Genomic DNA, 15838 nt, shown 5'->3' on the forward strand with positions numbered 1-15838 from the left:
AAGAGGTCATTACTCGAGTGACATGCTATTCAGAGTTGATCAGTATTATTCAGAATTATCATAAACTAGTGACATTATGTGGAACTGGTAATACATTTTTTTGGTAGCAGTGCATTGCGTTGGGATCGATAATTAATTGCTGAGGCATAATACTTTTTGCTTTTGACCTATTGCTGCAAATGAGGATAGGTAACGTCATTCGTCATGAGTCAGCTGTAGCAAGATTATGTAACAAGGCAGTACATGTGATCACATTTATAAATGATAAACACAAATGGGTAAAAAATATAAAAATGCAAGTACTAGAACAGGTATAATAAGTAACAGGTTTAGTAAGTGTCATGAAAAACTTCTCCTGGAAAAAATACAAAAACGGATTATTGACCTGAAAGAAGAAACGCACACTATGCTGAAAAGAAGTGAACTTCGAATTAACAGGCAGTGAAATGTGTATAAAATGTGCTCCATAGCTGTCCTTTCCAAAACTTTCCGTCATCCTACTATGCAATGTAACACCTGCTGTCAAAGCAAACTGCAACAAATACTTAAATAACTACGTAGCATAAATACATAACTTCAACACTATCCTCATCTGTAAAGAAAACTTCATTATCCATATCCTCATAACTTCATTATCATCATCACCTGTAAAGAAAAACTTCATTATTCATAATACCATTTCCCTCATCATTATTCATCAGTATTCATTATCATCTGCAAAAAATCACTTCATTACTCAGTACATAACTATTTCTTATCTCTAGCATATTTCATCACTAAAACTAAGATGTGTAGTTCTCTCTGACAGCCTGCATCAATCACCTTGTATTCTGAAAGAAAAAATTAGTTAAGACTGCTATTCTGTGATGAGTATAGTATATTCTTGTTAATGTTTGTTAATCCTTATCCATTTGTTCTTCCTCATAAAGTTATTGCATCTCCTTTCGTTTATTCCGTAGGTGAAATTCCCATTTATGTTAAATTTATTTCTTAGAATCATCATTCCTTTCTGAAATTGATGAACAAAGATTAATGTCTTGCATTTAAATCCTATACCCACTAAATAATGACTGGTTTATGGTGACACAATTAACCATACAGCATAACATGACAGAAAACGTAATATGTCCAAGACATTGACAGTGTTCGGATGCGAAAAAATGTACACAGAATAATACAATGCAGTAGCAAAAAAATGTGAAACAGTCACGATGTTGAGATGTCATAAGGCAAAAAAAAATGTCAAAGTCGACTGGTGTGTGTTATATCTTAACTATTTCATAGTGCATACAAACAAAACTGGAGTACAGTCATATACACAAAAAAATGGAAAATGTGCACGGTCTGATGTGTAACGACAAGAAAAGCGACCTGCTAACCTTACCTTGCCGGGCACTTGCCAAGAAAAAAAATACGATAATCATCAATAAGTAGTCACATAAATATAATTGCAGAAATAGTCGTAAATGTGTAAATTCATCTGGAAAATATGCACGGTCTGATGTGTAACGACAAGAAGAGCGACCTGCTAACCTTACCTTGCCGGGCACTTGCCAAGAAAAAAAATACGATAATCATCAATAATTAGTCAGGTGAATTAATTGCATTAGTAAATGGCATCATAGTGTGTTGAATCATACAGTGGTTTCACTCAATAAACGGTTTAATGTTTGAGATATGGTGATTGCCTTTCGATTTTCTGGTTCTCAAAGTTTCGACGTGTACAACATTGGGGTGAGGGATACTGCGAATCCGATACGGACCTGCGTATAGAAGTTCAAATTTACTGCACTTACCTTTTAATTTGCTGGATAAATAGTGTGTACGTACTAATATCTTCTGTCCAACGTGAAAGTCGCGGCGTGTACAAACCTGTTTTTGCTGTCTTCTCCGGCGCTCTGCGGCACGTTTGATGTTGTTCAGCGCAATGTCAATTATTTCGTGGTGTCGTAGGCGACGATTTTTGGGGAATTCTATTAATTCTTTAATTTTGTTCGGTGGTTCAACGTTTTTCAGTATAACAGTCGGAGATAGCATAGTGGATTCATTTGGAATGGAATTAATTACATCTTGGAATGAGAGTATGTGTGTATCCCAATCAATATGTCTTTTGTGGCAGTATATTCTGCACAGCTTACCAATTTCCTTCATTAATCTTTCACAAGGGTTCGAAGAAGCGTGGTACTTGGATATATAGATCGGAGAAATGTTTCTAGCTCGTAACATGCGTGTCCATACACTACTACGAAATTGAGATCCATTATCAGAAATTACTTTCATTACATGCCCTACATGAAATAGAAAATGTTTTACAAATGCTTTCGAAACAGTTTTAGCAGTAGCTTTGCGTAACGGAGTGAAAGTAACAAATTTTGAAGTGAGCTCAACAGCGACAAAAATGTAGCAAAAACCTCTGTTAGTTCTCGGAATCGGACCAAAAATGTCTACTGCGGCCATGTGTCTTAATTTAACAGGTATAATGGGATATAAAGGAGGAATATGTGAAGTGGTGTCTGATTTAGCTTTCTGGCAAATTTTACAAGACGCTAAAACTCGTCGTATACGTTTTTCCATGTTGGTAAAATAACAGTTCTGTCTCAGTATAAGAAAACATTTTCGTGCTCCGTAATGTGCGTAACTTAAATGAGTGTACCAAATTAGTTTGTTAACCAGTTCGTCAGGAATGCATAATAACCAATTGTTGCTGTCAGGATGAGAGCGGCGAAACAGAATGTCATTGCGTACAGTGTAGTGGTTTCTAATCGTAACATTTTTCCTATCTTGCCAAAGGTGTTTAATTTCTTTCCACACATTGTCTTTGTTTTGTTCTTGTGCTATGTCCTGTAATGACGATGAAATAAAATTTTCAAATGCAACCTGCTGAATGTACATGACACTGAAATTTGCTTTGCAGAAGTTGGTTGCGATGTCTTGCTGATTGTTGCCGAGAGAACGCGATAGTGCGTCTGCTATAACATTTTGTGTGCCGGGAATATGAACAATCGTAAAATTAAATTCTTGTAAATATAGTTTCCATCTACTTAATCTGTCGTGAGTAAATTTAGCTGAAAGCAAAAATTGTATAGCTCTATGGTCTGTGTAAACGGTGGTATGTCTGCCATAAAGAAAGTGCCGAAATCTCGTAAAAGCCCATACAACACATAATGTTTCCAGTTCTGTAACGGAATAATTTCGTTCAGCAGGTGACAAAATGCGACTTGCAAATGCGATGTTTTTAATTACTGTAGAACCATCTTCTTCAATTTCCTGAAAAATATGTACACCTAAAGCGGTGTTAGAGCTGTCAGTGGCAATGGAAAAATTTCTGGTGAGATCTGGGTGCGATAAAAGTAGAGCATTCAATAAAGCATGTTTCAAATAACATTCTCGTGAACAAAATTCTGCGTGTCAAAAGTAATGTTTGCGTTACTGTAGTATGCAATCTGTGCTGTATCTGGTTAAATTCTATCGTTCGTCCTGTTATTTACGGGAGGATGCTGTGGCATATCCACTATATGAACTGTTCTGTTATTTCTTACTGACGTGTTACGCTATGGATGACACCTATTGTCTGTTCCATTCATGATTATTTGTTGTTGCTGATGTTGTTGCTGCTCATAAGATCGACTGTTATTAAATGTACGCTGAAAATTGTGCTCATCATTCTTTTTACGTCTGTCCTAATAATCATTCCTATACGGTGTATTGCGATAGGAATTGAAATAGAGTGTTGTCTGTACGTAGTTATTTCTTTGCTGCCATGCGTTACTATTTGTCGGAGCTGAGACTATACATGCACGCGGCGAAACATTAAAGTTTGGTTGACCTTGTAGACTGCATTGTTGGTTACGTATGCTAAGCGGCTGACTTTCATGCTATTGTGGTGAAAAACATCTATTGTTACAAAAATATGGTTCCGACTGCTCAAAATTTTATACATACTGATGATTACGATTTTATCTGTAATTAAAATTACGGCGGTACTGGAGTGCCTACTGAAAATTGTCACATTCGGTAAAAGATTTGTCGTATCCGGTTTTCATTACATACGTTTCTTAATACTAGGTAGAGCAATAGTTAAAGAGCAGTTTGGATAGATATAAAGGATAGTAGAAGAAAAGGCAGCAGTGCAGAAAACTAAAGATGAAACAGCACTACTACAGCTCGGGGCCCTATGCTCGCTACGGCACATATTCATTAAAGCGTAATGAATCCCCTGAGGTCAATTACGCACTGCAAATAAATTTTAGCTTTTGTGTTACAGGCAATAGCGGTAAAATTTCAAAGGCAAATTGTTGTATTCGTGCTAATTCAAATTTCTTCATTACAGGCAATGCTGTTGTAAATACAAAAATAAATTGTCGCATCTGGTTCAAAGCTAGTTTCTCCATTACCGATAATAGCGGTGAATGTACAAAGATAAATTGTCGTATACAGTGCAAATCGTGTATCTGTGTTCTGTCATTATTAAATTCTTTACATTTGCTTACAAATGCAAATTGCTCGAAATCTACGTTCTCGTCACTCAGTTTGATAACACGTTCAGGTCTGTGTGTGAATCTGTTCGTCTGTGTCATTTCGGATTTCAAGTTGCGTAGCTTTTCAGATTTTAAGTCGCGTGGCTTTTCGGATTTTAAGTCGCGTAGTTGCTGTAAATTGCTCACATTATACACGCTGCGTGACTCTGACACATGTTCATAAAGTGGCGTCTGTTGTGGTATGTTATTAACTGACATGTTTTTCATCTCTGATACTTCTTGTTGTAAATTTGATAACTTCCGACGTAACGTGTTGTTAGATGAATCGATTTCATTAATTGTCAGCTGTAAATTTTGAAATTCAGGTGTTTGGATAAAAGAAACCGGTGCAGTATCGTCTGATTTATTGTCATTAGTATTTTCGATAACATCAATACGACTGGCCAATTCATCACATTTTTCAGTCAGTATTTTAACCTGATCATCGGTTTTAGAATCAGACGCATTAATCTGTTTTTGCAACTTGCGCGTAGTTTCGCTCAGTTTTTTAACATCAGCTTTGATGACATCGCAATCCTGTGTTAGATCTAGTTGTTCGAATCTATCTGTCACTGTTTGAATATTTACTGTGTGTGTATCTGTTTTTGCTTTAAGATCAGAAATTTCATCCCGTAATTCCGCGTTCAATTGTTCTATGGTATTAATTTTGTCGGACACTGTGGTAATATTATTGTCTACATACGTCTTCGCTTTCGCGAATATTTTACGTTTGTCCTCTTGTCTTTGTGCAGTGATTGTTTCCATGACTTGTCGTTTTACTTTGTTTTGATCCTGAATAAATCTGCGGAAACGCGTATCACTGTTCTGTATGTGCTGATTAAAGCGCTCGTTAATCTGAGTGTTCTGCTGTTCGAATTTCGTGTCTATCTTTGCGTCCATAGTGCGCGAAAGTTCTACCGTCATTGCTTTAAACTCGTCCCGTAATTGTGCAGCTTTTTCAGAGCATTGTTTAGCGACTCCGCTAATTTCGTCTCTGAGTGTTTCTGTTGCGACTGTTTGCATTTCTCTTAATTCTTGCGCAACAGATTTAATTTCTTCGCTATTTTTTTGTGAACACGCCTCAATTTCCGCGCGCAACTGTTCCTTAGTGTCATGGCACTGCGCGGCAACGTCTCTAATTTGTTCACTAAGTTTGTCTTGTTTTTTGTCATTATTGTCAAGTTTTTCGTTAATTTTATTAAATTTTTTATCCTGTTCACTAAATTGTTGTTTGTTATCTTCCCTAAGTTGTTTGAAATTGTTGTCTGTTTTCTCATTCTGTTGTTTGATATCTATCAATATTGCCATAAATTGCTCCAAGGTGACATTACCTACTCTATTCTCAGTACTGTTTGATGGTGTTTCTACAATTGTCGCGTTTTGTATGACCATTTGGTCATTCTGTAATTTACAAAAAGGTTTATCAGCCGTATGTATACTGTCGGTCACTATTTCGGAATTAAATAGATCCATCGTACTTTGTGTGATCTGTTCACATTCGTTAGACAAATTTGTCTGTTCGTTACTTGGGTTTTCCAAATCGGGTGTGTTAAGCTCTGCAGCGCTCATTACAATAGAGCGTTCTGCGTCATCAATTGTCGTCAAGTTAACAGACGAGACAATTGAGTTCGTTTGTTCATCATTAAGGTGAAAGTCATCATTAGTGGTTGGAATGCACTGATTGTTAGTGAACGCAGGATTGTCATCATTACGTTGCGTATCACAATTACTATCGGTCACGTTGTTTAAGTCGGTAATTTCATTCACAATACTTCGCGATACACTATTCACAGTCTTTCGCGGCATTTTTACAATAGTCAAAATTTTTCACAAAACAAATCAATACAATGCAAAAGCAACACACAAATACAACAAAGCAACAAATTGCCGTTGACCTGTAGAGAGAAAGTCACAATATTATTAAAAGCGTTGCGCTAAATCCTAATTATATCTAAGCAAATAAGAGCAGATATCTGACTGTCGCTCAAAAGACTCTCAACGAAATACGATCCTGGACTGGGTGTCGCCAAGTGTAACCTCCCCACAAAAATTTTAAAAGAAAATAACGATACTAATTAGAAATGCTGATGGGCATTACTCTATGCGTAACTTGCCCACAATCAAATGTACTGACAATGGCAACAAAAAATGTGAAAATACGCAATCTGACTCAAATATAAATCCTTCAAAATTAAAGTCCATTCAGTGACAAGAAAATTCAATTAAACCGAAACATCGGTCTTTGGCCCTGTGAAAAACAATCAGAATTAAAGTCTTACCTCAGAATAAATGGATGTCACATATCTGCTCTTGTTGTTGCGCACCGCTTGGAGGAACTGCATTGCAAATAATAATATTCTCTTTTTTTTTGTAATTCTAGTGAAATTTTTCTTCAAAAAGAAGTGGAATGAAATGGGAAGTGCAACGAGATCTTTAGTTCAAAAAAAATTAAACTTTTGAGAAAATGCTTTTGAAATAAAAAATTATTATTGGGAGACTTGTTGGAGAATAATTACAATAAATAAAATTTTTCATTATCTAATGATTATATTAATTAACAGTATACCTTATTCCTCATCTTGACCATTGTTGCCGACCGCCTACATCACACAACCACACTGGGCTGCTACTACTGACCGACCGCTCTGCATGACGACTACAGACTGAGTACTGCTCTCAACTAGACAGAGCTACAGACTCGCAACGACTGACTGACTGCAACTCTGCATAGCGACAACTAACTCGCAAAGACTACTACTGACTGAGAACCGCTCGCAACACTCGCGCGGTCAAGCGCATACTCTCTGGTCACAGATGCTACAATGCCTCGCCATCGCTGCTGCGTTACATACGTGTTTCAGAGAAACTACAGGGAATTTTTATTACATCATCACAAGAAGCCCGAGAGTTCTATGGGAAGGCTCCAGAGCAGGGCCGCACAAGGTGCATGCACCGGTGCATCGCACAGTGCAGAGTGCAGAAGACGGCTGCGCTGTTGACGACGGTGCAGACCCCCCACTCCTCGGCTTTGCGCAACAGCGCTGCCTCTCACTTCCTTAGCTTGTGTCGCTCGCGCCGCCTGTCTCGACCTGTTTCAAAGCTTTCACCCTGTTGTCTTCGTCACTGCCAAACACTAATGTACACTAGGTGGAGAGCTTAGTTTGGTGTACCGGTAGAAAAGAGATTTATATAATAACTGTAATGGTAACAATTTTAAATTTGGTTTCAACATAAATGTATCTCCCTATGTGCTCTTTATTTTAATTATGCTACTAAGATCTGAACAAGAGACTGGCTGACAGCAATTCTGAGAGAATTTTTTTAGTTACAATTAGAAATACTCGCACGCAATCTAGTTTGTGTACAAGACAAAACAAAAAAACCTTTCACATACACAAGTGGAACCAAACATAGAAATAATCTTCGCTGCTTCTCTGTGTAACTTGGGGAATTCTTCCTTCGGCAAATTCTGGTAGAATTGGAGCAAACCTTTTGTATTGTAAAACGCATCCTTTCGGTGAACATCGCTTTGCAAATCAATTATTTCGAAATGTAAATCTGAAGGTTCACTTTCAATATCCATCGAAAAAGGTTTCACAAAAACATCGAGAATTGGCTGCAGGTAGGTAATTTCCTGAAACAATAACAAAGCCAATGTTAGTAAATGAAAGTAATGTAAGCCGTTGTTTCGAAGTGCTAAAATGCGATAGATTTTAATAAACATGTAATGTGTACTATTGGTTTTAATGTAATGTTACACTTGCATATGTAACGCAATCTCCTTTATTGAGCTGTATGTCATATACCGGCACATTACCTGGAATCGGTCGTTAAACGCATTTTCAAGGGATTGTAGCACCTCGACGTACTTTTCAAAGCGCGCTCCTTCCTGCACAGATGCTGTCAAACAAAAACATAGTACCGTTTTGATTAGAGCAGTTATAAAAATAAGGCTGTTTTAATAAAGGTACAATTTATATCTCGCTTACCTAGTTCAGGAAAGTGTTGCGTATTTTTCTCTGAAAGGTTGTTTTTGAGGAGCTTCAGTTTATACTGGAAAGCGTTTATTTTGCTGATCATATCGTTGATGAGATTGTTTTCTGTTTTGAGTTTCAGACTTAACTCATTTAGGAGAGCCATAATGTCTGCTAAAAATCCTAAATCAGCTACCCATTCAGGGTCATGAAAAAGTGGCTCCGGACGTCCTTTGCTCTCCAAAAACTGAGCCACAGTGTGGCGTTGTCGAAAAATTCGGGAAATCCCTTTCCCTTTGCTCAGCCAGCGCAACTCAGCGTGCTAGGGAACATCTGGATACTCCTCTTCAAAGGAAATCAAAAATTCTTTGAACTGACGATGAGTGAGTCCATGAGAACGAATGTAGTTCACGATACGCACCACTACCTTCATCACATCTTGATGAGCGATAACTTTCGCACAAAGAGCCTCTTGGTGTGCAAAACAATGAGCGGAAGGTAAATTCGGCATGTTAAGTTTTTTCCGCAGTAGGCCAATAAACCCTTTTGCTTTACCGTACATTGCTGGTGCCCCGTCTGCGGGTTACGGAAAACAGATTTTCCCAAGGGAGTCCTATTCCTCCAGCTGCCACTTCAACAGCTGCTAAAATATCCGCCCCTGTAACAGTGTCCTTCAACGAAATCACATCCAGGAGCTCTTCCGTTACATGTAGGTCGTCGTCCACGCCACGCAAAAGTATTGCTAACTGAGCCGTGTCGTTAATATCCGTGGACTCATCAAGTTTGATGGAGTACGCTAGGAGGTTTTCAATTTTGGCTGCCAGTTGTTCATGCAAATTCTCAGCAATGTCGTTGATCCTCCGATGTATTGTCATTCTGGAAAGTGGTATTCTGCTGTACGCGGGAGCTAATGTGGGATTCATTGTCTCTACTACGCCCAGCTCTTGCTAAACGTAGAGCAAGTTTGTAACTAGCTCTGAGAGTCGTTTCGCAACACCCCTCATCTCCTTCACCCTACAGCAGAGAAAAAAAGATATGTTAGAAATAATTTATGAGGAAACGAAAACTAAGGAATCTAAGCAAATGCTATTTCGTTTCGCATGACCTTTAACCAAAATATACATGCTAAAGTACTTGCAACAAACCTCGCTTGTAGATACAGAATTCTCTTCTGCAAGAGTTTGCAACTTCCGTAATTCTTCCTCTCTGGCATCCCCTGTTATATCATTATACTTTTCTGAATGCAATTTGCTGTAGTGCCTTTCAATAGACGATTTTCTGACAAACGTAATTAGTGTATCGCAGATTAGACATTTGGCTTTATCGTCACAACGCACAAAAAAGTAGGAGAGTTCCCATTCCGGTTTAAATTGACTTTCGGCAATTTTCCCTTTTTTTGGAGCAGATGGTTCCATTATTCCGGTAATTGTCTTGCGCTTACGTATTCCAATGTTGACTAAGCCGTCTGGCCGCGCATTCGGCAGCGCACAGCGTCGGCCTCACCTAGCAAGCCGAGTTGAGGCGAAGTATGCCGAGTTGAACCGATGCACTGTGCAGGCACTCGCTGCACCTCGCTTTGCACGCGTGCGGCTTTCCGTGTTTGTGCGGCCCTGCTCCAGAGTGTTGAGATGAAAAAGACAATGAAAATCTTGAAGTACAGTACCATAAAGAATTTTATTAAAGTCTTATGTGTTTTGTAGATTAAAATAAATTAGAACATTCCTGCTATAAAATAATTAATCTGTAGATGTTCATTTTTGGAAAAAATTCATGTTTTTACATTTTTTTATTATTTGCAAACGGAAGCTGATAGAAATGTTTCTCCACCGTTCTGATATGTAAAATGTAGGCTGATTTTGAGAGACATTACCAATTTATACCGTTCAAGTAATTCAATAAAGTGCGTTTCCTGCAAAATTTCTTTTACTAGATGTTGAGTTTTGTGAAAACGGTCGTCTGTTGTCTTTCGCCTTTCCTTTTCATGCATGACACGAAAATATTAATAAATGCAATGTATTGCGTGTTATTTAGGTTTATTAGCAGTTTTGTAATGTAAAAATTGAAAATAAAAAAGTTTCTGCTTCGGAACAAGACCTCTCGACGCTCGCCAAAATTGCTATTTTTCTGAAGTCTTGGCAGTTTGGAGATCCCACTTCTTTCATTTTTATTTTCTGAGAAGCCTTGCGTATTCTATAACTTTGGATAAAATCTGTGCTGATGTATAGGCGTGATAAACTTGTGAGTACTTTTTAGCAGGTAGAACGCAATAGTTAGAATGCCAGGTAGGGGGGATTGGGGGGGGGGGGGCGGAGGGAGCGAGGAAGGGTCACCCAAAGATCCGAAGATAACTGCATGTGTTAATGCATCTATTACTCCATATTCATTCGCGATCTACAGTTCGTGTTGACGACTGCCAATGCTGAAAGGCCTACCACGCTTAAGTAGTATGTTGCAAAAGGTATTAAAATTCGTAGGGCCTGTTACCTGCTTGTTGCTACTAAACAACCTTAAAACTGATTGTTACTGAATAAAAATGTTAGACAGTTTGACTACCATCTACCACACTGGCATAGTGGCAACAAAATGCTTGACGGGTGTTAGTCGTGTTTGGGTAGCTCAGTCAGTAGAAGCGTTGCCTAAGGTTCTAGGTTTGGGTTCCGGTCTTGCCCAGATTTTAATCTTCGCTATTTAATATACTGCGTGTAGCAGGCCTTTATAGTCGAGATGATTCTCTTACATTTTAGAGGTACTTTCTTGTTCCACATTAGGCCATCAGCTATGCGATAGAACTTACTACCGGCTTGAATTCTGTGAGTGATATCTTTGTCTATAGAACGAGTATCCGAGACAACAATCTGAAACGACAGGTCATCGGTAGCTGCTTCTCCACCATTTCAGCATATCCCATTGGTTGCCCACATCTTTTCACGAACAGAGCCTCGCTTTTTTCTGGCTCAAGATGAGACCGTATACTTAAGCAGCTTCTGCCCAGGTGTTTATTTGATCCTGAATGCCTTCTTGGTCACCTGACAGACATACATGATCAGTGAAGAATATGTTTCTATTTTTTCACTTCCGATGGTTTAGTGTACTCTTATTTCGATCTCCCTCACTACAGTAATGAAAAAAGGAGTAGCTTCACCTTGCCTTAACCCAGATTTCACGTCAAAGGTTTCAGTCATTCGTATGGGTGGTTTGACTTTACTGTGAGGTTCTTCATACAAATACTGTATGTGACATGTCATTCGCTATTGCAGTTTTCTTCACTGTTTCCCACACATCTTCCCCTTTCACAGCATCAAACGCATTCTTTATATCCAAAAAAGCTAGCCGCAGCTCTCAGTTGTGTTCGTAGCATTTACCCATTAACTGGGGGAGAGCAAAAATTAAATAAGTTTGAAAGATGGCTATAATTTCACAGCCTACAAGGACTCATTTACATACTTTTCCATGATTCACAACCGCAATAAGGTATCATTTAACAGGTTGTATATCGTATATATGAATATTTAAAGAAGACTGACGTTGTCACATACACCTTGCAAACAGTTGCTAACGCTTATTGCTTGAAAGGTGACGCAGTGACTTTATTATCAAAACGGCATAATGAATGATTGCCTATACTAGTAGAGGTTGGAACGCCAGTGGAAATTAAACAGCAGGCGTAGCTCAAGCCCTGGGTGGAAAAGCCCGCACAGGTGTTGGTCCTGCTTCACACAGGAAGTGCCAAAACGGACGGTCTGGGCACCTGAGCGCGGAAGCACAATACAGCGGCGGGCGGCCGGTGTGGTAGTGGGGCCGGAAGGATAAATGGATAATACTTCGAAAACTGAAAATCTTGGACGCAGCAGAGAGGAACGAGGAAACGTTACATCGTAAATCACAGGCTGGGTTATTTCCTAGGATTTTAACTCTGAGAAGCGTACCATTGTATGAGTATAGGTATTTCCTCGCAAACTTTCCGCGCTGGACGACAAAAGACTAAAATATGGTTGGTCGGCGTTCGGAAGAATCTGTAGAGAGGAAGAATATTCCGTGGTTTCGAGAATAAGATTCGCCTTCTGAGTTACGAGGAAAGGGAGCTGAGCTTTGCTGGGAAGCCAGCGGTGGAGAGAAGAGGTCTTCCGTTTTGAGCGCCTGGGTTTGATGGTCGCTCAGTATCAGCTTTTGTTGGTACAGGGACTTAATGTTCTTGATCTCAGGAGATTTTTATAGTTAGAACCGTTAGGCACTGTACTGTTGCGAACTTATACGATTCTGGACTTCGTCTCCAGATAGGGAGTCGTCGTTGAGTACGAAGCGTTCAGTGATTGAGAGCACTTCCTGTGTCTATACTCACTTAGAGACGTTGAAAGGGTACAGTACCGCCTGACATTGAAAACAGGTACAACATACTTCATTATTCTTGTCAGAACAACACATTTTTTGTAAAAATAACTCAATTTAAATTAATACAGCGAAGCCGGATACCAGTGTGGGAAAGAATGACAATTTATTTATTTAATTGATCACATGTGCACTCCCACAAAATAAATTCCTACATCCAGTTTGGTGAGATCTGTGAAATGAATGAATGTATGGTCGTCTGCTAACCGAAGATAGTGAATGTGAATAGATGATCATCTTTGAGACGATCCTTTGGCCACCTTTGGTGGGACCAAAGAGATGAAATTTACCTGAGTTTTGAGCGCCTGAAATGTGGCTGACCAATACGGTAGCAAGGTGCTCCCCCACTTCGGCAGAGGTGTGAGAGAACCTGAAGAACGGCCATGTTTCAGCACTCTGCCGCTGGATCTTGTGCTGTTAAGACCTGTCTTAGGTGTGCTCCGTAAAGACAAAAGAGTGGAGACATGGTATGCATGTGGAATATTTAAGAGTAGTTTGAAATAATAATTTCTCTATTTCAGGAACTTTTGTGGGGAGAATTAAATGTCAGGCAGGTAATATTAATGGGATCGTAGTAATCTTCGGAAGTGACCAACAGTCACAATGAAACCACGTGTAGCAATAAGTTGAAATACTTCCGTGTGCTTAAGTTAAGCTGAATTACTAGCGTGTGTACAATAAGTTGAAATATTTAAGAAATGGCGTGTGCAGGACTTGAAATTAGAGACGAGTACTTCCACGTGGTGAGTACTGTGTGAGTCTCAATCTGTGTATGAGACAAAGGATAAAGAGAAGTACTCGTCCATGGTATCAGTTGAGGACACGCGTGTGTGATGAATATGTTCTTAATATTACTTCGCATGATATGTTTCCGTGTGACGCTTGATTCATACTCTGAGAGAGAAGCAAGGTGAGTCAGCCGTCTATCCAGCAACGCCACTTGGCTTGCATTGCACAGGAAGACGTGCGTATATCTCCAGAGTTCATAGTAGGAAAGTAGAATTACGAAGTGGGGCAGTGTCGTGTGAAACTGGGATAAATATTAATTGCATGTGGGAAAGCTGAAAGTGATAATGTTGTGACTATTCCCTGTGTTGTATTTCATGTTGTAGTGTGGCGTATGTCATGTAATTTAAGTATGTGTGGTTTGCATGGGAGAGTAGCAAGGTAGTTTCAGAGGTAGTGGGTTATGCGTGTTCCTTTTGTACCGCTCGGTCTGGAGGAAAGTTTCGTACGATGGTTGTGAGAGTCGAGGTGTGAGATATAGAAAAAGATCCACCATCCTATCCAGAAAGTGCACTGTAGCGTTAAATAATTACGAGACCATAAGATAGAGAATCACCAATGTAAAGCCTTGCCCACTGGGCGGAATTTCTCATGTGTTATTGTTGTAGGTTATAGAATTTGTGTGTTTAGGTTATAGAATTTATCGGAATAAATAAGATAGTGAAAAGAAAAAGATTGGTGGCCTTTTGCTTCGAATTGTATGTTGTCATGATATCCAGAATTTATAATGTGTGCGCCACTCATATTCAGTGCGATGGCCACGTGTTGATAAAAGCCGTTAAATAAAAAAAAGAAAAAGAAAATGTGATATTGCCAGTGCGTAGTGAACAGTCAGAGTTCTGTAAATTACTGATAGTCCGTCGTGCGTTTCCGTTGCGTATTATTCATATAGGAGGATAATTTGTAACTTAATTGTGAGTACGAGAGTTCATGTTACTCAATAAATAAGAATGAATCCACTCGCTTGGCAGACCAGTCATCTTGCAGGCCTGACTGCTTGATGCCACAGCATGAGCAAGGCATGTGGGTGCCTCTCAACGGTATCTGAGTTCCGTCCTTGTGGCTGGGAGTTTGCGTTTGTTATCTCTAGAACACAGTGAGAAGAAGACAGTATTAGGCTGTAATAGTCAGAGGACCACCTTCTGCCGTCCTAGTGTTTGAAAGAGTTTTATTTTTTTTGGCTGGGGTCCTTCCATCGTCGCAGACGTGTACGAGAACCATCACTCCGACGCACTGGACGCTGTACATACGGTGATATTGCTAATTGCTTCGGCTTATTAGAGCTATAAAGCTAAACAGCTATGATCATGTAAATTTTATTTCCACCGAGGGTGCACACCACTGTAGATCATCTTTGAAAGTAGTGTCTTCTAGTGTTTGGTACGTAGATGATGTCAATCATTTCGCGTTATTTATATTAGATCGCGTAGCCTTAAAAAGGGGCAGATTCGGGCAATTGATCAGTAATTTTAGTTAGGAAATATAAATATTTGTAATATAAAGGGTTTTTAATCTACAATAAATGTATAAACAGAAACAACGTTTATCATATGTTAAAGAGCAAGAGGGATGAAATGATATCACAATTAAGAGATCCTAAGATCTGGTTCAGGGGGTAGTCAGACAGGGCCAAATCTTGATTTTAGCGTTCAGTATTTTCCGTTACATTCATTTTACACCCACCTAGAGTAGCATCTTGTAAGTTTTTCACCTTCCTTTCCTGAATCTATACTGTCCTTCCATGAGATCTTCTTCAACGAGGGATCTGATCTTACGCTATACAGTTATTTCAACCGGCCGTTGTGGCCGAGCGGTTCTAGGTGCTTCAGTCCGGAACTGCGCTACCGCTACGGTCGCAGGTTCGAATCCTGCCTCGGGCATGAATGTGTGTGATGTCCTTAGGTTTAAGTAGTTCTAAGTTCTAGTGGACGGATGACCTCAGATGTTAAGTCCCATAGTGCTCAGACTCATTTGAACAGTTATTTAAAAAAGTTTACCCTCTTGAGATTTTGAAGTGATTGGGATTATGATGACCATTTTCCAGTCACCATTAAGCTTCCTTTCTTTCCATATTTTACAAGAGAGTCTATGGATCATTGCTCTCCAATAACTCCCGTGCCTTTGACCATTTCTCCAGTTACATCATTAACACCACCAGTTTTCCAATTTCAATGT

The sequence above is a fragment of the Schistocerca serialis genome, chromosome 5, assembly GCF_023864345.2.
Source record: "Schistocerca serialis cubense isolate TAMUIC-IGC-003099 chromosome 5, iqSchSeri2.2, whole genome shotgun sequence".
Classification (NCBI taxonomy): Eukaryota; Metazoa; Arthropoda; class Insecta; order Orthoptera; family Acrididae; genus Schistocerca; species Schistocerca serialis.